Genomic DNA, 21,611 nt, shown 5'->3' with positions numbered 1-21,611 from the left:
AGCTCTCCCCTGGAGACAGGAACCCGAGGAGGGAAATATAAACTGCAAATAGTGTAGGATCGTCCCATAAAAATCTTAACAGCAACCACCTGAAGGGGAGAGTTGATCTGCAAGGGGACAACAGGTATGTCTTGATGGACTAGGATAACTGTGCCAACGTGGTGGCCCTGTTCAGGGAAAGGAGTGCTAAAAAGGGCACGATAACCAGGAGGACTATCACCTAGCATAGTCTCTTGTAGAGCTACACAGGCTGGAGAGAACTCCGACAGTAAAACACGGAGTTTTCCCCACAAGGCGCGAAGGCCTCTACAGTTCCATTGTAAAAGCTTGAAGATGACTATTTAGGTGCAGTGGACGGGTGAGCCTTTTGAAGGGGCTGCCTGTGACTCACCTGACTAGAAATAATCAACCGACGAGAAGACACCGGGAGTTGAGATGTACCGGGTCGTTGGACCGCAGCCTTTCGGCCTACCGGTGAGTGATGCAAACCATCATCACTCCTACTGGTCATTGGAAGACGAGGGTCAGGCTGGATTGCACTTTTTGATACAGCGGGTCCATGAGGGACGGCTGTGACAATATCATCGGACGTGTCCATGCTAAGACCGTCCTCATCACAAAAAGCCCAATCTGAGACGGAGGGCATCACAGAAGGCTGGACAGAAACTACTGGAGCTACCATTGCAGAGCGGTCCCTAGAGGACTCACAATCATGTGCACCGGGAAAAACCTCAGATTGCTTAGGCTGAGCTAAATCTATTGACTCCGCAGAGCCGCGGTGCCATTTGGTCAGGCCCTTCAAAGGCTTAGGCAATACAGGGGGCAAATGGACATCCACTACATGAGTGACTTTGGTCAAGTCCGTATTATTCTCGTCACTTCTTAGAGATAACTCAACCGGGTCATCAGACAAAAGGGCAAACCTATTGGCCAAATAAACAGGACCACCCGCCCCAACAGAGCGAGAGGTAGCAGAAGTTGTTGTCTTCGGTCCGGCAGACTCAGGTGAAGAGTGAGCGGCCAAAGAAGCATAGGATTTCGCACCAGTACCGTCCTTCTGGCAGTACAGGAGTTCGCGGTAGGCACTACCAAGGCTGATGAGCTGAGAGTTAGCAAGCTGTAAAATGTCCTGCTCCAGGCAATACTTAGGACATTGCCTGGAATGTACTTGGTGAGCATCACGGCAATGGAAACAGTAAGCAGCAGCATTGCAATGCTCCTCAGAGTGTGAATCTAGTGCAGAGCAATTACCACATCGAGTAGCTTCCTTACAGGAGCTTTTGCCATGACCGTACCCATAGCATGAGAAACACTGAAGGGTGAGAAATAAAACGCTTCACCCTAAGATTGATAGGACCGATATGAACACGGTCTGGGAGGGTGGAACCAAAGAAGGTGAGAAGGACCATGTTGGTAGAATTCCTCATCTTGGTCACCTTCTGGACTGAGTTAGGACACATAGCCAGTATTTCCTTCAGGAAATTCATAAAGATCCTGACTGTACACACACCCTTTACTATAATTAAAGGTGGGATGAGCCTTCACAGTCTCAAACATGTTGTAACAACATCCTTGCCTGCATAATATCTTTAGCTTGCACGAGCACCCCCTTCTCGTATTTCTTGAGGTTTCCCTCAGGAATCGTGCCGATCTTTTTAGACAAGTACTGGGAGGCATGGATGAAATTCCCGCGCCCATTTCTGTAATACGCCACAAACCAACGTGGAGGCGGGATCTGGCGGACTTCAGGAACTGAACTCTCTGAATGGTGGTCATAAAGATTTGGGATGTAGTCCGTGTCACTGTCCGAAATATTGCGATAGTGGAGAAGTTCTGTCTTAAAGCCAGAGCCAGCAAGGGGCAGGGATGCTACATGTTCTACAGCCAAACGGGCTTCATCGCATGACAGAAACGTTACATAGCAGCGGTTAGACGGAAAATCCTTATCGTAAACAAGTCAAATACAGAGAACCATGCCATACACCTTGAGAAGGGATTGCAAGGCGTGATAAGAAAAAGATGGATTAACATTTACCATCAAAAGGAAGTCACATGCAGCAGAAATGCATCCCTCAGAAGAACTCCCAGAACAGGAGACTGCTGTGGGAGGCCCTTGTGGAGGGGAATCCTCCTTCCCACTCAGACCTGAAGATGACGTCTTGCGGGCCAGGTCAGTCACCTCACGAGAACCTGACAGTTTTTTGTGTTTAACCATATGTATAAAGTTACACAAAAAATTGGCTCCAGGGGCAAGGGAAACCACCTACTGGGACTACAATGGGAGGGAGCGCTGGCTGCCTTGGACGGGGTACCTCGTCCCCATGCGGACCAGTCGTTTTAAAAAAAAGGTCCCACATGATATGAAAGTTTGTCCACGACAGAGCTGAGACTCCCCTCCCAAAGCATCCCAGCCTGAACACCCAACCATCCAGCACAGGAGAGCCCCTATTGGGGGGTCCCTCCAGCGGGTGGCTCTGCTGGTCCACTGGCAGCCTACGTAGGAACCATTTAATCTGGCCCCTCACTGGCGACCTTACTAGCATGGGTAGCCCTCTCCCCCTTGAAAGGGCAGAGCAGGGGCCTAAGCCCCCTCTAGCCTAGTTTGCCAGGTCACAGGGGCACGCAAGCCCCCTCACCACGACAAGGCGGTTCCCATCTGGGGGGCAGCAAGAGAAATATAACTTAATTTTGGATATATACAAAACAGGAGTCAGCAAATATATGTCCCGAAATATAGACCTAAAGAAGAGGGAAAGAAAGATTGGTTTAACGAAAGGTGTGCTAGGGCAAAGGAGAAAAGAGATGGAGCATGGAAAAGCTGGAGGAGAAATAGAAATCCAGAAAATAAGGAAAACTTCAATGCAGCGAGAAATAAATATGCTAAGGTGAGGAAGGAAGAAGAAAGGAACTATGAAAAGGACATTGTAGAAAAATGTAAGGAGCAACCAAAATTGTTCTACAGATTCATAAATGGAAAAATAAGGCAAAAAGAAACAATAGAAAGGTTAAAAGGAGAGAATGTGATGGTGGAAGACCTAAAAAAGTATGGCAGAACTGTCAAATAGTAAATTTCAGGAGGTCTTTACTAAGGAATCCAAATTCGAAAGACCACAGGGTAATAGAAAGACTGTCTACATGAAAGAGATTAAAGAAACCACGCTTCAAATAAGAGTTGATGACAGAATTAGATGAAGAGAAGGCAATGGGACTGGATGAAGTCTCACGCAGTCCTATATGCAACATCATACAATGCTCAATAGAAAATGGAAAAGTACCAGTAGAATGGATAAGAGCTGAGGTGGTTCCCATATATAAGAGTGGAAGGATGGAAGGACCTTTAAATTACAGACCAGTATCACTAACTAGTATAATATGCAAGATGTGTGAAACAGTAATAAAGAAACAATGGATCAAGTTTCCTGAAGACAACAAATTATTATCAAATAGCCAATTTGGTTTTAGAAAAGGTCGGTCGTGTGTAACAAATTTACTGAATCTGTACTCTACAGAATAATTGATAGAGTACAAGAGAGAGAGGGATGGATTGACTGTATTTATTTGGATTTAAAAAAGGTGTTTGATAAAGTGCCACATGAAAGATTACTGTGGAAATTAAAGAAGAAGGGTGGTTTAAAAAGAAACACATTGAGATGGATGGAAAATTATTTGAGGGGGAGAGAAATAAGGACGGTAGTCAAAGATATGAAGTCCAAGTGGAGAGCAGTAGAAAGCGGAGTGCCACAGGGGTCAGTATTGGTGCTAATACTTTTCCTCATTTATATAAATGACATGCCAGAAGGAGTGAACAGCTACATAAATCTGTTTGTGGATGATGCGAAACTGTGCAGAGTTATAAAGCAAAAAGAGGATTGTGAAATACTGCAAGAAGACCTAAATAAGATCTGGGAATGGAGTAAAAAGTAGGAGATGGAATTCAATGTGGACAAAAGCCATGTCATGGAAATGGGAAAGAGTGAAAGACGACCAGTGAGAATCTATAAGATGGGAGATGGAGTAGAACTGGAGAAAGTAAAAAAGGGAAAGGACTTGGGAGTGACGATGGAAGAAAACAATCAACCGGCAAGCCATATTGATAGAATTTTCAGAGAGACATACAATTTGCTAAAGAATATTGGAATAGCATTTCACTACATGGACAAAGAAATGATGAAGAAACTGATAAGTACTATAATAAGACCCAGACTGGAATATGCAGGAGTAGTGTGGACCCCTCACAAAAAGAAACACATAAGGAAGCTGGAGAGTCTACAAAAAATGGCTACAAGAATGGTCCCAGAACTAGAAGGGATGACATATGAGGAGAGACTAAAGGCTATGTATCTTCCAACATTGGAGCAGAAAAGGGACAGAGGGGATCTCATACAAGTTTATATATTGATAAATGGAATGGACCAAGTGGACAATGAGTATCTGATCCTGAGAGAAGAATATACCAGTTGAAGCACAAGATCGCATAGTAAGAAGCTGAGGAAGGGAAGATGTGTAAGAGATATTAAAAAGTATAGTTTCCTGCAAAGATGTATTGAGATGTGGAACAGTATGAATGAAGAAGTAGTGTCTGCAATGAGTGTGCATACTTTTAAAGTAAGATTGGATAAGTGTAGATATGGAGACAGGGCCACACGAGCATAAAGCCCAGGCCCTGTAAAACTACAACTAGGTAAATACAACTAGGTAAATACACACACACACCGCATAGTGTAGTGATTAGCACCCTCGACTAACAATCGAGAGGCCCGTGTTTGAGTCCTGGGAAGCGGCGAGGCAAATGGGCAAGCCCCAGTTCGCCTAGCAGTAAAATAGGTACGGGATGTAACTCGAGGGGTTGTGGCCTCGCTTTCCCGGTGTGTGGAGTGTGTTGTGGTCTCAGTCCTACCAGAAGATTGGTCTATGAGCTCCAAGCTCGCTCTGTAATGGGGAAGACTGGCTGGGTGACCAGCAGACGAATGAGGTGAATTACACACACACACACACAAATCTACTGAGCTTTTATTCAAGAGTGGTTGACAAAATACAAGAGAGAGAGGGATGGATGGACTGTGTATATTTGGATTTAAAGAAAGCTTTTGACAAGGTACCTCACATGAGACTCTTAATGGAAATTAGAGATTTATGGAGGACTGAAAGGAAAAGTGTTAAAGTGGTTGGAAAACTACTTGAGATGGAGGGAGATGAGAACAGTAATAAGGGATGCAAGGTCGGACTGGTTGGTGGTGGAGAGTGGAGTCCCACAAGGCTCAGTGCTGGCACCAATACTTTTCCTGGTATATATTAATGACATGCCAGAGGGAGTAAACAGTTATATTAATTTGTTTGCGGATGATGCGAAGTTGTGTAGGTGTGGGAAGAGTGAAGAAGATTGTGAAATTTTACAGGCAGACCTGGATAAGATTTGGGAGTGGAGCAAGAGGTGGTAAATGGAATTTAATCTGAGCAAAAGTCATGTGATGGAGATGGGAAAGAGTGGACGATGGCCAAGAGGGTCATATAAGATGGGTGAAGAAGTAGTGTTAAAAAAGGTGGAAAAGGAAAAGGATTTGGGAGTGATAATACAAGACCATGGGCAGTTTGAGGCTCATATTGATAAGATGTTTGGAGAAACGTATAATTTGATAAAAAAATATTGGATTAGCCTTCCATTATATGGATAAAGATATGATGAAGAAATTAATTAGTATGGTAATTAGACCAAGATTGGAATATGCTGGAGTGGTTTGGTCCCCTTATAAAAAGAAGCATATAAGGAAGTTGGAGAGATTGCAGAGAATGGCAACAAAAATGGTTCCGGAATTGGCAGAAATGACCTATGAGGAGAGATTAAAAGAAATGAATTTGCCTACCTTGGAACAAAGAAGAGAAAGAGGAGATTTAATACAGGTTTATAAACTGTTGAATGGACTGGATGAAGTGGATAATGAGCAAATGATGTTGAGAGAGGAAAACTTAAGTAGAACTACAAGATCGCATAGTAAAATGATAGCCAAGGGAATATGCTTGAAGGATGTGAAAAAATATAGTTTCCCACAAAGATGTGTGGAGGTGTGGAATGATTTGAGTGAGGAGGTGGTGTCAGCAAGGAGTGTGCATAGTTTTAAAGGAAAGTTGGATGTGTGTAGATATGGAGACGGGGCCACACGAGTATGATACCCAGGCCCTGTAAAATTACAACTAGGTGAATACAACTAGGTGAATACACCTGGAGGAGGTAGTAGACACCTACCGAAACAATAACTTACTCCCAGTGAGATCTAATAGCACTAGTTAGGAGGTGCTGTGAACCTTCCATTAAAGCTAGTTGTGATCTCGTTGAATGTTTCCCTTTGTGTCTCACAACTCAAGGGGCTAGTCACAGCCTACCCTCTAAAGACAGCTCTCCTTCTTCACACAAAACTATATGCACTTACCACACATACACCCTTCATTCCAAATTAAAATTTAAAAGAAAAATGGGACTCAAAATAAACAACGCCTCGGAGTCCCCCTCTGGGGAGGGGACCAAAAATGTCCCCAGGTCGGACACCTCTCCTGTTGAAGACCACAAATGCCTTGACACCTCCCTCAACTTTTTCTACATTAACTTCTGCAACATTCACGGTCTTAGATCTAATTTTCAATCTGTGGAACACCACCTCTCCTCTACTAAACCTCATCTTCTTTTCCTCACTGAAACACAGCTGTCTGAGGCAACTGACAGTAGCCCCTTCTCTGTTCCCTCCTACTTTCTCTATTCTCATTTTCATTCCAAAGCTGGATGTTGCGTCTATGTACGGCTTACGCAACGACTTAACTTGGTCTCGTGCCCACGCTCTTGAGTCTTCCGAATTTTCCACCATCTGGCTACGACTTAACAGTCACTCTCAAACTAAATTCATCTGTGCTGTTTATCTCTCCCCTAACTCTTCTGACTATAGTAATTTCTTCGACTACTTAACTTCTAAAGAGGAGCACATTCTGTCCCTCTACCCTTTTGCTGAGATTTCCATTCTTGGAGATTTCAATGTTCACCACCAGCTTTGGCTTTCCTCTCCCTTCACTGACCACCCTGGTGAACTAGCCTTCAACTTTGCTATCCTCCATGACCTAGAGCAACTGGTGCAACACCCTACTTGTATTCCTGACCATCTTGGAGACACGCCCAACATTCTTGATCTCTTCCTCACCTCTAACCCTTCTGCTTATGCTGTCACCCTTTCATCTCCGTTGGGCTCCTCCGATCACAATCTCATTTCTGTACCTTGTCCTATTTTTCCAATCCCTCCGCAGGATCCCCCAAAGCGAAGGTGCCATTGGCGTTTTGCCTCTGCCAGTTGGGGGGACCTGAGGAGGTATTATGCTGATTTTCCCTGGAATGATTATTGCTTCCGTGTCAGAGACCCATCTCTTTGTGCTAAACGCATAACAGAGGTGTTAGTATCTGGCATGGAGGCGTACATTCCTCATTCTTTTTCTCATCCTAAACCTTCTAAACCTTGGTTTAACTCAGCCTGTTCTCGTGCTATACATGATAGTGAGGTTGCCCACAAAAGGTACTTGAGCCTTCCATCTCCTGAATCTCTTGCACTTTATATCTCTGCCCGGAATCATGCCAAGTCTGTTCTTCAACTTGCTAAACACTCTTTCATGAATAGGAAATGTCAAAATCTTTCAAACTCAAACTCTCCTCGTGACTTCTGGCATCTAGCCAAAAACATCTCAAATAACTTCACTTCTTCATCTTTTCCTCCTTTATTTCATCCTGATGGCACCAGTGCCATCTCTTCTGTCTCTAAAGCTGAACTCTTTTCTCAAATCTTTGCTCACAACTCCATCTTGGACGATTCTGGGCTTGTCCCTCCCTCTCCTCCTCCCTCTGACTATTTCATGTCTACAATCAAAATTCTTCGTAATGATGTTTTCCATGCCCTTGCTGGCCTAAATCCTCGGAAGGCTTATGGACCTGATGGGATCCCTCCTATTGTTCTCAAAAACTGTGCTTCTGTGCTTGCACCTTGCCTGGCCACACTTCCAACTTTGTCTATCGACTTCTACCTTTCCTTCCTGCTGGAAGTTCGCCTACATTCAGCCTGTTCCTAAAAAGGGTAACCGTTCTAACCCCTCAAACTACCGTCCTATAGCTTTAATCTCCTGCTTGTCTAAATTTTTTTAATCTATCCTGAATAGGAAGATTCTCAAACATCTGTCACTTCACAATCTTCTGTCTGATCGCCAGTATGGCTTCCGTCAAGGTCGCTCTACTGGTGATATTCTGGCTTTCCTTACTGAGTCTTGGTCATCCTCTTTTAGAGATTTCGGTGACACTTTTGCTGTTGCGTTAGACATATCAAAAGCTTTTGATAGAGTCTGGCATAAAGCTTTGATTTCAAAACTGCCCTCTTACGGCTTCTATCCTTCTCTCTGCAACTTTATCTCATGTTTCCTTTCCGACCGCTCTATTGCTGCTGTGGTAGACGGCTACTGTTCTTCTCCTAAACCTATTAATAGTGGTCTTCTTCAGGGTTCTGTCCTGTCACTCACTCTCTTTCTATTATTCATTAATGACCTTCTTAATTAAACTTCTTGCCCTATCCACTCCTACGCTGATGATACCACCCTACATCTTTCCACGTTCTTTCAGACGTCCAACCCTTCAGGAAATTAACAGTTCACGCAGGAACGCCACGGAACGCCTGACTTCCGATCTTTCTAAAATTTTTTATTGGGGCAGAGAAAATCTAGTAGTTTTCAATGCCTCAAAAACTCAATTCCTCCATCTATCAACTCAACACAACCTTCCAGACAACTACCCCTCTTCTTCAATGATGCTCAACTGTCTCCCTCTTCCACAATGAATATCCTCGGTCTGTCCTTTGCTCATAATCTTAACTGGAAACTTCACATCTTATCTCTTGCTAAAACAGCTGCTATGAAATTAGGTGTTCTGAGGCGTCTCCGCCAGTTTTTCTCGCCCCTCCAACTGCTTACTCTGTATAAGGGCCTTATCCGTCCCTGTATGGAGTACTTTTCGCTTGTTTGGGGGGGTTCCAGTCACACAGCTTTGCTTGATAGGGTGGAATCGAAAGCTCTTCGTCTCATCAACTCCCCTCCTCTGACTAACTGTCTTCAGTCTCTTTCTCACCACCGAAATGTTGCATCCCTTTCTATATTTTATCGCTATTTTCATGGTAACTGTTCTACTGATCTTGCTAACTGCATGACTCCCCTCCTCCTGCGGCCATGCTGCACAAGGCTTTATTCTTCCTCTCATCCCTATTCTGTCTAACTCTCTAATGCAAGAGTTAACCAGTACACTCAATCATTCATCCCTTTCACTGGTAAACTCTGGAACTCCCTCACTGCATCTGTATTTCCAAATTCCTACAACTTGTCTTCTTTTAAGAGGGAGGTATCGAGGCATTTGCTCCCCTAATTCTGGCTGACGGTTTTGGCACTTTTTGTACTCTTTGGAGAGCCAGTGCTCAAGTGGGCTTTTTTCTAATTTTCTTTGTTTTTGCCCTTGGCTGGCCCTCTTCCCTACGTAAAAAAAAAAAAAAAAAACGACTCATAACCAGAAGTGCCGCGTTTGAATGTTGGGTAGGGCCAAAAGTTAGGCTAGTGTTGGCCCTGTTCACCTAGCAGTGATTAAGTACATGATGTAAGTTGGAAGTTGTGAACTGCTTCAGGGTGGATTGGATTACTTGCAGATTTTCAGTGGTGAATGTACATAATACTAAATATGTATTGAGAAAAGTTATTGAAAAAAATTGGGTGGTGTGCAACTGTATGCTTACACATTCATACGTTTCTGCCACTTTCTAGCAATTTTCCATCTGTCAATTTCCACCTTACTATCCACAACTACTGCTTGACTTCCAACATATGCAACAAATGGAAAGCTAGTGGTTCCTAAATCAATACCAAGTTCAGCCTCCAGGTATTAATCTTTGGTGGCACATATGTTACTATGATTATCATCCTTACCCTTGCAATGAAAAATTGAAAAAAATTGAGTGGTGTGCAACTGTATGCTTACACATTCATACGTTTCTGCCACTTTCTAGCAATTTTCCATCTGTCAATTTCCACCTTACTATCCACAACTACTGCTTGACTTCCAACATATGCAACAAATGGAAAGCTAGTGGTTCCTAAATCAATACCAAGTTCAGCCTCCAGGTATTAATCTTTGGTGGCACATATGTTACTATGATTATCATCCTTACCCTTGCAATGGTCTTAATTGTTATACTTAAAACCCCTACAGTCTATCTCCATATTGCACTTCCTCCACACACACACATATATATATATATATATATATATATATATATATATATATATATATATATATATATATATATATATATATATATATATATATATATATATATATATATATATATATATATATATATATATATATATATATATATATATATATATATATATATATATATATATATATATATATATATCATCTCAAATCAATATCAATACTCCTCCTCCTAGCTTTTTCCCTTCTGTCTCTCCTCCAAACATTATATACCTGTTATTTGAAATTTAATTGGACATCTTCACTTAATTTTGTCTCCATTATACAAACCACAACTGGTCTTTTTTCAAACATATAGTCACTCACTAGTCAGCATTCCTGATATTAATCTAACTATGCTTAAAAAAAAAAAAACCTGTTTGCATACATAACTCATAGATATACCATTTCCTCAGCCTCATGTCTAGTACTCTAGAAAAATTTCTTCTTCTCCTTCTTTGTCCTTCTCTCATGTTTTTTCATTGTCTTCACTTCTCACTTCTCACTCTTTTTCCTTGTCTTCCAAGTTCATATCCCTCTTAATTCAAATGTTGTTATATTCTGTACTTCCAGCCAGTTTTCCATTCCTCCCTATTTCTTCAACCCCTAGCTACTAGAGATCTTATTTGAACTTTTAATGGCCTTTTAGTTCCCTCATCATATTTTCCAAGTCATACAGGTCATAACAACTAAATAAATAAATGAAAATAATAGCTAACAATAATAATAAAAAATAAATAAATAAATAACCTTGGGTAACACAGTTTTTGCATAACTCAGATTGGCCATTCCCCCAATTAGTCCTATTCATGCCAAAGTTACTGTACTATGATGGCTGGCTGGCCTCCAATTTCTTCTGCACTATCAGGTCCTCTCTATCAATTTTTTTCCAATCCTTCCATCATCAAAACATTCCAATCTTTCCTTCCCTTCTTGTTCTCTGTTCCAAGGTCATTAAATCTCATCTTAACAATTTCACTTCATAATGGAGGTCTCTCAAACTTGATACTTATTTGGTTGTAGCTCACTGTACCTGCTCCAGTTTTTTTAATCTCCTTCACATTATTCTTATCTGCCCATCTCACCTTATTAGAAACAATGGAAAGGGGATTTCTTTTTTTCTTTTATTGCACCTTCTAAGATTCATCATACATCATCATACATACATCTGTTAGAGGTGGAGCAGACTATATTACTAATTTGCCCCTAATTGTTAAGGGCTTCATACCACATTGCAGAATTAAGAGAGGTGATGAGATTTTTAGTGAAGGACAATAGTACAAGTTTACAATTGCCATTAGACCCATTTGTAATTTATTTTTTCTGATGAAGATAATCTCAGAAGTGTGAATCTCAATACTTCTAAAGGACTACTAAATAAGAGGCAATTAAAAAAACATATAACTTGGAAATATCTAGTAGTGAGTCTACTGAAAGTAATGGGAGTGTTCAAACATTTGTTGAAAATGTTACAGTTGTCCCGGAGCACTCAAATACTTATCTTGTTCAGAAATCTGTTGAGACTCATATTTGATCGATAAGATTAGTTAAGGTTCCTGTGAAACTTTTTTTTAACTTTTTTCTTTAGAATGACATCAATTTATGATTCTGTAAAAGAATTTATCTTAATATTATGTGATAGGCATTAGCAATTTTTCAAGTTAATAATTTATACTTTGATATCTAGCTGTCGTGTAATATGAGTTTAAAAATCCTGTAGTGGGGAATATGTTAGTTAGTTTGAGAGCTGCTGTCTTATTTGTGTCTCCCAAGTGAAAGTACAATTTTTCTTTAGTTGCTCTCCACAAACATTTTAGTTAGTATGCTATACCTCACTTAGACTACTCAGTTAATTATCAAAATTGGCAAATTACTGTACATATTTTATTTCCTTAGAGCCATCTTTGTATACTTCAGCAAGTCTGAAATAAATGTTTCTTTTGCTGACCTTGTCCTTAAATAAAGTAGTTGCTGAAAAAGAATTATGCACAAAAATGGCACATGTCTCAAACAGCCTGGCTCTTTGATTCATCTCAACCTTAAAGATCTCCAACTGTATTGCTAAGTATTTAAATCAAGGTAGTGTCCCCCACAGACATTCAGGTAGCTAAAGCCATTCCAAATTAATTTAGATTATGTTCAGTTACATTAAAGTCCTTTGGGATTCAAAGTTGATAAAACATCATGTTACGTTAGACCTTATGGAAATCTGTAGGGACCAAGCCTGGTTGTTGAGGAGAGAACCAAATTGCTGTATTCATTTAGAAGTAATGTTTCTACTACTTTTATGGATAATGAAAAGCTTCTTTTTTTAAGTCTTTATTGCAAATAAAGTTTCAGTGATGTAGGAAATCTTTGTTATGTAATGCATGTAAATTAGGTCAGAATAGGTGAGGTGAGCTGAGATGAGGGAGGTAAGGTGAGGTGAGGAAAGGTAAGGTGAGGTGAGGTGAGGTGATCTGAAGTGATGTGATATGATTTGAGGTTAGGTGAGGTGAGGTGAGGTGATGTGAGGTGAGGTGTGGTGTGGTGTGGTGTGGTGAGGTGAGGTGAGGTGAGGTGAGGTGAGGTGAAATGAGATGATGTGAGGTGAGGTGAGGTGAGGTGAGGTGAAATGTGGTGAGGTGAGGTGAGGTGAGGTGTGGTGAGGTGATGTGATGTGAGGTGAGGTGAAGTGAGGTGATGTGAGGTGAGGTGAGGTGAGGTGAGGTGAAGTGAGGTGTGGTGAGGTGAGGTAAGGTGTGGTGAGGTGAGGTGAGGTTCATTAGGTTAGTTAAGGTTTAGTTAGGTTGAGATTTGAGACTGTTAAGTTAGGTGAGGTTGGTAAGGTTGAGTCTGTTAGGGTTGGTGTTTACTGTTAGTCCTTGTCAGTAACCCATGGCAGAGTTAGTACATGTGGTACTGTACTCATTGTGCTTTATGTTTAAGATTTATTTCATGCTTTTTTTCTTTAATTGGTTTGTAATGATGTCTTTGAAAATCAACACATTGCACCAGAAACAGAGTTAAGTTAGCTTTAAGTTCAGTTTGATTAGATTAGGTTTGGTAGATAAAGTCCATTTTGGTTTAGTTGGTAGGAAAACTGAAATACACCAAACTTCACAGAAAAAAAGGGAAAAAAATTTAAGAAAACAAATGGCTAAAAAAAAAAAATAAATAAATAAAAAAAATAAATAAATAAAAAATAAATAAAATAAAATAAAAAAAAGAGGTCCTTACTTAGGTAAATATGGCTGTTTGTCATCTTAGACTAATTTTAGGAAATACAAAATTTGGTCCAATTCAGTTTCCCCCACCAACTAAACCAAAACAAACTCAATGTAACTTAACCTAATATTATCTAGCTAACTGTTTCCGGCATGATGTTCAATTAGGCTTGATAAAGGCGTGTCGCCTCTACTAGGTTGTTAGGTTAGGTCATAGTTAGAGTTATGTTAGCTTTGGTTAAATGGACAAGTTTCAATAACCAGTGGTGACCAACAGTGGTGTTGAGTACTCTCCACAGCAGTAATAGTCAAAATTTTGGACTGCTACTTTTGTGATACTATGTGGTAACAAAACTATTTTCTTAGGTGCATTTCAGTCTGTTTTTATATCAATCTTTATATATAATAAAGACTGTAAATTTACCTAAACATTAAGTACGGTGAGTATATTACCACAATATGCAGTTGTGCCACTTCATGGTGAATTGTTGGAGCCATGCAGGCTGTGAGTCACAATCTGTAGTGCCCCAAAGGTGCAGTATGTGGTTACAATTTCAAATTAGATGTGGTGGAATCTGATTTGACTTGTGTAGAAAGGTCAGTAATAGTATTATAGAGTTACAGCTACATGGTTTTTGTTACCTTTTTAATCTTACTGAGCTTCTTATTCTGAGTAATTTGAACCCATACATAACCATCACAAATTTACACATTTACACACATTTATACCATTTTTATGTCCAGGCTGCAAAACTCTGTCCCCACCAAGGTAGTCAACTCTGACAGCCAGTTTCTCTTGGTGACATCTCCAGTGACAAGGAAAGACTGGACCACCAATAAGGTAATGACATACTATGCATTTCTTGGCAATTGCAGTTAGGTTTAGTTTATGGTTAGTTTAGATTGAAATAAGGTTTAAGTTAGGTTTAGGTTGGGTAAGATTAGGTTGCATTTAAGTAAGTGTTACATTGGGTTTAGGTTAGGTTAGATTTTGATTTAGGTTAATGTTAGGTTACATTAAACAACACATTCTTTTCTTTTTTGATAGTTTGTGGTCTGATTCGTACTCGTTTGCTTCATTTTACTGAAAAATCATGTTTTTGTTAGGAAAGTGAGAATTAATAAATTACTGATTTGTGATGAAACAATGTGCAGATTCATTTAAAACTGGGCTAAATGTACCAGAAAAAATTTACTTTGCTTTACCGCAAAATCGTGTTTTTGTATTGGACGAATGGGGGATGAGGAAGGTTTAAAAAATACTGATTTTTGATGGAAACAAAATGTAGATTAATTTAAAATAGACCAAAATCTACCAGAAAAATATAAGGTAAATCTTACCAATAGCACCTCCTTAATTATCTTTAAAAAAAAAACCCTTCCCATCTCAGCAAGCTTGGGGGCACGATGAGAATTGGGATTTTTTGAGGGGATAACAAATTTAGCAAAATTTGCCCCCCCCCACACAAAAAAGTCTATGGACCTCCTTAGCCTAAATTAGCTGCGGGGCTGTGTCCTCAGACCCCCTCTATGATCTTTATCCAAACCTAAACGTCTTCTAGCCAGGCTGGGCTGCGGCCCCCCTTCCCCCCCAAGACCCTCCCCACTAGAGTAGCTGCCATACACACCACATAAGGTCTTTACCCTATCCTAAACGTCTTCTAGCAGGGGGCTGCGTCCCCCACATCCCCCTAGCATCTTATCCCTAACCTAAATGTATTCTAGAAGAAATATTTGCTCCCCACCAGTCCCCTCCAAGGACCCCCCAACGTCACGTTGTACTACGTGTCAGTGGCCGCATACTCACCAACACTATTTAACCACACGCACGACTCTTTGCTCGCCAGCGGGGCGGCAAGCTTCGTCATTGTGGAAGTAATTTTAAGGAAGCACCTACCAAACCTTGAGAGCCTGTGTACTACACACTAAGACAGTATAATACAGTGCTTCCATGAGTTGATGAAATCTTACCCTAGATTCGAGTGTTTTACCCTAGATTGTCGAAGTTGCCCATTAATTGTTGATTAATACACTCTTATCATACATAAGTTTAAATATTGTCCCCCCACCCCCAAACACACACACAGGACTACACACTACAGCCACTATTGCGGCTGCTCTGTGTGGACTCGTCCTCGCAAGTGACTGACTCTGTGTGTGAACTGTGATCTAACCGTCCGAAGATCCAAAACGTGTACGCTTAGTAGACGGGTGAGTGGAGACTGGGGAGAAAGGGGATGGGGTGGGGGGGTGAAGGGATGATACAAGTCACGGGGATGATTGTGTACATGAATCGAACATGAAAGAGAACCAGCCTGCCACCAGATTGGCACCATTCCAAGCACACCTATCCATAGGACGGCAGATTACCCTAAACACTACCCTAAGAAGAGTCCAATTACCCTAGTTTAGGGTATTTTACCCTAAAATGGAAGCACCGGTATAAAACCACAAAAGAAAAAAAAAAAAAAAAAAAAAAATGGGCAAAAACTACTTCATAACTAAATGTCAGTATCTTACTGCCTCGTTAGGAGGTGCCATTGGTAAGATTTACGAAAATAATTTCATTCTGAAGTGACCTGTTGGTATAACTATAAATTTACTGGAAGGTCTTGGTGAGGTTGGGTTTTGAATGCAGTGGTGTCAGAAGTTACTAACAAGGACTAACAGCTCACTTCTAGATGGAATTGATTTTTTCTGTTACATTTTGACCAGTTTGGAATTAATGTACACTTCGTTTCCGTCGCAAATCCGTATATATATATATATATATATATATATATATATATATATATATATATATATATATATATATATATATATATTTTTTTTTTTTTTTTTTTTTTTTTCTTTTAACCACCCCCACCCAACGGTTTTATGGAAATACAATTTTGCGGTAAAACGAAGGATTTTTTTCTTGGTATATATCTACCTGTTTTAAATTAATCTGCACTAACCTAGTCTAACTAAAACCTGAACCTAACCTAACCAAAGCTAACTAGCGTAACCTACTTGAGGGGACACGCACCACTGATCCGCCTTCCTCAGAACAAAATCAACTTTTATCTAACACAGTTCATCGAATCTAACCAAAGCATACTAGCCTAACCTGACTGGCAACGCTAAGAAACTAATACCAAGTCATTACCTTATTTCTTTTCGTAAAAGCTGGCGACACACTGGATTGGATATGATGGAGGCGACACCTTGCCCAATCAGACTTCTACCCAAAGACAGTACAGAAGAAAGACTGAAAAGCTTGGCATTCAACATATGCAAAACTTTGATGCCAAAGTTACCAAATGCCACCAGAATTTTGTTTTTCGCGCGCCATCTATCCTATGGACGAAGCACTAACTCTGCGCTGCCAGATGTAACCAGTATTACTATTATCATTACGTGTGTGTATGTATGTGCGTGTGTGTGTGTGTGTGTGGGTATATATATATATATATATATATATATATATATATATATATATATATATATATATATATATATATATATATATATATAATTACTACTTATGTTCAGTAAGTACAACCCCAGAGGGAATACATTACCATTTTGAGGTGCAACATTTGAAAGAAAGAGGTGGTTCTGCACAGAATACCCCTCCAGTTTACCTGAAACGCTGTATCATGCATATAGCCATTCAAATTGTAGATTGAAATATGCCACATGAATCCGAACAATGTTTCATATTCCACATGTAAAGGATGAACTTTATTTAAGTTTCACATGCATACACATAAATCTGAAAAAAAAAAATCATAAACATAGTAATAAGAATAGGTATGCACCATCCATCCCACCAATCATGGCTCCAAAAATCATAGCAACAATTACTGGCCTTCACTTCTAACATCCCATCTAAGAAGCAAAATATCCCATGATAAAGTCATTTCCCTGAACATACATGCACAAAATGTGCTCATAAACTCAGTTCACAACCAAATTTCATAAACGAATTAATCAGATACCATGAAATGACAATTCATGTAAGTCCATTTATAAGGTAGAAATTTCCTTGTGTCTGGTCAGGTCAAGGGAGGCCATGTGGTCAGCGGCAGCGGTGAGACAGAACTTCGCTCCACCAACAGGAAGTTTTACATTCTTCACATGAATAATAGTTTCCCTGGCTATCCACAGGAGAGGACGTGAAGGTGTGCTCCTCATGGATGGCCTCAGCACTCCTCTTAATCGAAAAGGACTTTGTTGATACAGAATGGAGTAAGTAAAATGCACACCTACCACTGCTAGCCACGGGCCGTGGATGCTGTTCTGTCTACTTTACTGATATTTTTTTTCTTCGCAAATAAGTACATATGGGTCAAGCAAAGCGTATTTAATCATTGCTAAAAATTTCCTTATACAAAATATTAGCTATTTAAAGACTTATGTATGAAGGTTTTTTATTTATTTACATTGCGCCACTCGTTACCTAGATGGGTCCTGGTGGCCCTTTGTTATCCTATTATTTATGTTATGTTTCGCCTATTTTTAGTCCATGCGATGGTGAAGCCCTCTTGTGTTGGACGAAATAACTACATCAGAGTAAAGCAGTTAGCCTTTTCTCCATCTAATTTTGGTGCTTTCCAGTCTTTCTTTTTTAGGGTCTTTGCTTCTACCATACACTAGAGTTGCTAACTTGCTGTGCTAGATTCATTATGTATTATTTTTATTTGTCAGAGGTTGCATGCCCAAGTAAAAGAACCAATCATCAGTCATCACGTGTACGTAAATGTGATAAAGCGCACACACGAACGAACACACGTAACGGCATTCTTCACAGTGTTGCCAGGTGCAAGGTAATTCCTTGTTTTTGTGTAATTGGAGCACTATCAAGGTAATATTATTTCATTCCAGGATGAAATTATTTCATCATCGTACAGACTATTCAAATTCAAATTCAAATAGTTTATTGATATAAAAATCAAAGGGGGCAGCCAGCATGCTGGGATGCCTACCCAGCTGACCTTGAGAGGCCTTACAAAGGTATAGCAAAGACAGTACAGAACATAACATAACATAACATAAATAATAGGATAACAAAGGGCCACCAGGGCCCATCTAGGTTATCCTGTATCAGTCGCACAGCGACCTCGTCATCAGTACTTAAAGATACACTTACAAGTACACAATACATTATATACTAATTCTAAGTATTTGGCCCATTAACAGGGGTAAGTCCTGCAGCGAAATCCTCTACAATTTGTGGTCCCCATACATGGGGATCATGTCTTGTTTAACTGTAGTAAATTTCTTATAAAAACTATCATGCAGCGCTATACATAATTATAAATCTAATAAATTTAAGTGCTTATCTAATCTGTTTTTAAACATTGTCAAACTAGTGCTATTTACAACCGTCTCTGGCAATGCATTCCAGAAGTCTACCACCCTATGACTAAAGAAATATTTTCTTATATCTAACCTGCAGCCTTGCTTTCTAATCTTCCTGCCATGATTTCTAGTCCTACTTCCCTCCTCTAAGGTAAAGAAAGATCTCACATCTATGTAGTTTGTATCTGAGAACATTTTAAATAACTCTATCATATCCCTCTTATACATCTCCTCTCAAATGAAAACATGTTTAATTCCTTTAATCTATCTCTATACTCCAGGCACTTTAATGCTGGTATCATCCTAGTTGCTCTTCTCTGAACTGCTTCTAACATGTTGATATCCTGCCTATAGTGGGGTGACCAGGCCTGTATGCAATACTCTAAATGGGGCCTAACATAGGAATTATATAAGCTACGCACCACTTCCTTACTTTTATAACTAACATTTCTATTTATAAAACCCAGGATCCTATTTGCCCTATTTCTTGCTTCTAAACATTGCTTTGAAAATTTCATAGTCCTGTCTATCACTACTCCTAAATCCTTTCCTTCCTCTACTGCCTCTAGCCAACATCCCTCCATCTCATAGTCAAAGTTTGTGTTGTCTTTACCTAAATGCATAACCTGACACTTTTTAGAATTAAACTCCATCTGCCACCTGTCTGCCCATGCTATCAGCCTGTCTAGGTGTCGTTGTATTCTGTAATTGTCCTTTTCACCCTGTACTGCACATGCTATCTTAGTATCATCTGCAAACTTTGATACTTTGCTACTAATTCCTATACCTAAATCGTTAATGTACAGTTGTACACCAAGAAAAGAAGAGGTCCTAGCACTGATCCTTGGGATACCCCACTAACCACTTCCTTCCACTCAGACATTGCCCCATTTAATACCATTCTCTGTTTCCTATCAGAAAGCCATTCACTAATCCAATCAACTAACCTACCCCCTATCCCATGTAGTTTCAATTTGTACACTAGCCTCCTATGCTGTACCTTATCAAACGCCTTGCTAAAATCTAGATATATAACATCTATGCTATTTCCATCATCTAACTCCTTGGTAATATATTCTAAGATATCGAGCAAATTTGTAAGACAGGACCTCCCTGATCTAAAGCCATGTTGGGTATCTCTAATTAATCTATTCTCATTTAAATGCTCCCAAATACTACCCTTAATGATTTTCTCTAGTATCTTACATACTATACTAGTTAAACTGATCGGTCTATAATTATTCGCATCATCCTTCCTACCTTTTTTAAATATTGGAGTAACATTAGCTAACTTCCAGTCCTGTGGTATCTCAGCAAACCTAAGTGATCTTTCAAAGATTAACTTAAGTGCTTCAGAAATACTGTCTACACCCTCCTAAGTACTCTGGCATGTAGCTCATCAGGACCACTAGCTTTCCTATCGTCTAGTTCAAGAATAAATTTCCTAATAATTCCCGGTTTTATATCAATATTTTCTAAAGCTCTTAAACTACTCGTCGCACTGTTTGTAACAGGATTTCCTATTCTTTCCTAGTAAATACTGAAGAAAATTGTTCATTCAATAATTCTACTATGTCTTCATTTTGATCCACTACTACACCATCTTTTCTGAGTGGTCCAATCCTATCCTTATTTCTTTTATCACTGACCTTGTAATAACTATATAATTTTTGGGATCTTTACTCCCAGCTCTAGCTAGTTTTATCTCTGCCTGCCTTTTACTTTTTTATAACCTTACTCAAATCATCTCTGACCTGTCTGTACCTAATCAAATCTACATCTTCCCACTTTTCTGCAACTCTCTGTATGCCCTCTTCTTCTCTCTGATCTGGCTACCTATCTCATGAGTCCACCATAATGGCTTCCTGTTTCTCTGCCTTATATCTTTGTAAGGGATACACTGCATCACTATACCCTTTACTACAACCTTAAAAATATCCCACATCTCCTGTGCAGTTTTATTTCCAAAACTATCTTCCCAGTTTACCTCTCCTAATAACTGACGTAACCTACCATAATTGCCTTTCTGATAGTTTGGGACTCTAGTCTTATTCACTATATTATCCCTACTGGAATTAATGATAAATCTAATTATATGATGGTCACTGTTTGCTAAAGTCTCTCCTACCTCAACTTCCTTTAAACAATGCTCAATATTTGTTAGTACTATGTCTAAAACCTTCCTCCCCCTAGTAGGTTTATCTACCATCTGCACTAAATAGTTATCCTGAAAACTTTCCATAAACTTATTTTCACTAGCATCTCCTACCATCCTCTCCCAGTTTACTGACTTAAGATTAAAATCCCTAAGATAATTGTCTGACTAGTACACCCCCTATTTATCTCATCTACCATAAGGTTGTCTACCTCTGCTGACTGGTTAGGTGGTCTATAAAAGCTCCTACTCTAATAACCTTACTTTTGTTTACTCTAACATCCAGCCATAAGGACTCTACTCTGTGATCTACCTTAATACCATTAACCTGACTGGAAATGAAGGATTTTTTTACATAAATAACTACTCCTCCACCTATCCTACCAATTCTCTGGTGTAAATACATAATGTATCCATCTACTTCATATTCTTTCCTATTTTCCTAAACTTTTCCTCATTTACCCATGCCTCTGTGACACATACAACATCTAAGTCCTCCTCAACTATATAACTAGATAACTCGTCCTTCTTGTTCCTAAGACTCCTGGCATTTACATAAAAACATTTAAGTCCAGCTACCTTCCTAGATGCTGTC

At 39.7% G+C, this 21,611-nt stretch overlaps 1 protein-coding gene across 1 annotated transcript in view; it reads right to left on the bottom strand.

Moving 5' to 3' along the window:
- Positions 1-16,786, bottom strand: part of LOC123504004 (glycerate kinase-like) — a 31,223-nt gene extending 14,437 nt beyond the window's left edge. Inside the window, exon 1 of the mRNA XM_045254202.1 lies at positions 16,664-16,786. The gene's annotated coding sequence lies outside the window, so the exon portion shown is untranslated. The remainder of the gene's footprint in view (positions 1-16,663) is intronic.
- Positions 16,787-21,611: the final 4,825 nt, after the last annotated feature.

The sequence above is a fragment of the Portunus trituberculatus genome, chromosome 15 (assembly GCF_017591435.1).
Source record: "Portunus trituberculatus isolate SZX2019 chromosome 15, ASM1759143v1, whole genome shotgun sequence".
Lineage (NCBI taxonomy): Eukaryota > Metazoa > Arthropoda > Malacostraca > Decapoda > Portunidae > Portunus > Portunus trituberculatus.
The sequence above is the reverse complement of the archived record's forward strand: the minus strand, read 5'-3'. Positions and strand labels throughout refer to the sequence as shown.